We start from the raw sequence: 2851 nt of genomic DNA, 5'->3' as shown, positions 1-2851 counted from the left end.
GAAAGAGGGGTCATTTCTCACTTTTGCTCTGTCTCTCTCCTGTAAGCTCATGGGCTTTCTGGCAAACCCCTTCCCCCCAAAAAAAGAGACCTTTCTTACAAAAACACCCAATACTGATCCATCTGCTATTTACATTCTACTTCCTCTCCCTGTTTTGATGACATTATTGAATGCATAACTATCTAAAGTTATTTTAATTATTTATTGATTAGCTTTCACTGTTGCTTATTTCTGACCTCTGACAAACAAGCTAGATTTCAATGGAGACTAATTTTCTGGTTTATCTCTGTAAAATCAATCATTCTGTTACCTGCTAGGCATTTAATGTGTAATACTTAATAATTAAACAGTGAATAAACTTAATCATAAGGTGTAATTTTAATTTCCATGCTAATGTAGGCTTAATACTTTTTAATGTCCAAATATTAGTTGTACATCTTGAGATATTCCTTTATTACAACCTCTAGTTTTAGAAGTAGTATTACTAACAGACCCTGTGTCCTATATACACTTATTTAATTTATTAAGATATTCTAGTGTCTAATAAATTTTAGCAAATTATGTCTAGTAAATTATGGTAAAAGTTTCATAGGGAGTTGAATAAAATCAAGAGGTACTAGATGATACTTTGTATTAAAATATTTTTCTAAAAGTTTTTGCTTATATAGTACAATTCTATCTTTTGCTTTTTTTACTAAATTGGGTCATACTAGAAAATGTTAAGGGATTTTAACTTCCATTGCTATAAATCTGTATCTTTAATATTTCCCCTTTGAATTCTACTTGGTAAGGCTTTAATACAATGACTCATATTTTCTGTCCTTGTGGTTAGCACTAGTTGATATATTCATTTTTCTCCTTTTTCTATTTTTAGGTTTGCTTACTGTAATGATAATGCAGTTGTATTTATAGAGGAAATTATGGTCTTTTCTTTCTGCCTTTAAAAACCATTTTACTTATTTTTTTATTTAAGGAATTTGTTGTAAAAGTGGCATAAGTTTGAGGTGGGAAAAACTATATATAATAATGAAGGCTATTGTTATAAAAATACTGCTAAGGTTGGACCAGCAGTTAGCGTAATGGTTATGTCGCTGGACTCCCATGTAGTCGGCCACAGTTCACGTCCCGGACCTGGTGGCTTAAAACTCACGCCGGGCGCGTGTGCGTGCGTGCCCAAGATCCCGAGAGGAGAATGGAGGAGAAGGGATTGTGGCATGGCCATCCCCCCTGGGGGGGTGATTTCTGGCTTTGACCTCTCTGTCTCTGTCTGTCTGGCGAGCACACGCACCCTATAGCAAAAATCTCTAAAAGAAATAAATTTAAAAAAAAAAAAAGAAATACTGCTAAGGTAAATAGAGCATAAGTTAAAATTATATTTCATGTCCCACCATCTTCCTCTTCCTAAAATTCTCCAGCTTTCTGAATTCCTAACTAGAACTAACTCACTACAGCTAACCACTGTGCTTAGTATAATATTTTTCTACCTTTTCCTACGTATTTGTATGTGTGTATAACATAATCTAGTTTTCAGACCAACCCCATGGTTAAAGTCCAGGTCCCAGCAGACTGAGAAACACACCAGGCATGTACACATGCATGCCCAAAATCCTGAGAGGAGAATGGAGGAGAAGGAACTGTGTCATGGCCATTTTTCCTGGGGAAGATTTCTCACCTTCCCTCTCTCTCTCTCTCCCTAGCAAGTGCATATGCCCTATTGCAAAACAAAATAAACAAAATAAGACCAAAAAACAAACAAAAAAATTTTTTAAAAATGTTTTGCAGAATGTTTACATAATCACATTGCGTGTGTTGTTCAGTGATATGTACTTTTTTGCTTTATAATATGGCTTTATGACAGAATACATTGGTCCAACCACATTTTTTTCATGATCATATATACTGTATGGAAGAGTCAACATTTATTTAAATTTTCTTCCTTTTGATGAACATTTAAATGCTTTCCAAATTATTTTTATATTAATTAGAATGTATAAGACTCTTTGTGAACATGTATATAATGTTTTAGAAGTATTATAGAGAAGCAGAATGCTATTTTGAATGGTATGTACATTTAACATTTTCATAAGTACTGTCATATTGCTTTCCCAAAGAACTGTGCTGACTTACATTTTCCTTTCTTTTAAGAATTATTTATTTAATTTGATTTATTCATTTTATTATGAGTTCATTAAAATTCATTTTAATTTGACCAGAGAAAGACACAGAGAGTGAGGGAGAGAGAGAAAGTAAGAAAGCAAGTCTCCAGGTTCAGGACTCAAACCATGGCTGGCCATGTGGGAGTGTCCAGCACCTTAACCACCAGGCCATCTGCTGGTCCCAATCTTTCTCTTTATAGAGAGATTTTTGCTATAGGGCATGAGCACTGGCTGGAGAGACAGACAGAAAGTGAGGAATCAACCCCCAGGAGGGATGGGCAGACCTCAATCCCTTCTCCTCCATTCTCCTCTCAAGATCTTGGGCATGCATGCACCATGTGCCTGGTGTGAGGTTGAAGTTGCTGGGTCTGGGACTTGAACCATGCCAATTATGGGAGTTCAGCGATATAACCATTGTACTATTTGCTGGTCCCATGACTTATACTTCCACTAATAGTATTGGAGAATTAAAATTTCATCACAGCTTGCCTGACCAAACCTGGTTATTACCAGTATGTGTGTCATTGCTTTGGACAAAGCCACATTTGATATTTAAAAAAAAATTATTCACTTTACCAATCAAGTTGAATACCATCAAGTAGTCAAGTAGTCTTTTCTTTTCTTTTTTATTTTTTTTTTTGAGAAGTTTTTGCTATTGGGCATGTGCGCTCGCCAGAAAGATAGAGAGAGACAGA

This window comes from Tupaia chinensis, unplaced genomic scaffold, assembly GCF_000334495.1.
Source record: "Tupaia chinensis unplaced genomic scaffold, TupChi_1.0 Scaffold000541_1, whole genome shotgun sequence".
Taxonomy (NCBI): domain Eukaryota; kingdom Metazoa; phylum Chordata; class Mammalia; order Scandentia; family Tupaiidae; genus Tupaia; species Tupaia belangeri.
This window is presented reverse-complemented; position numbering follows the sequence as displayed.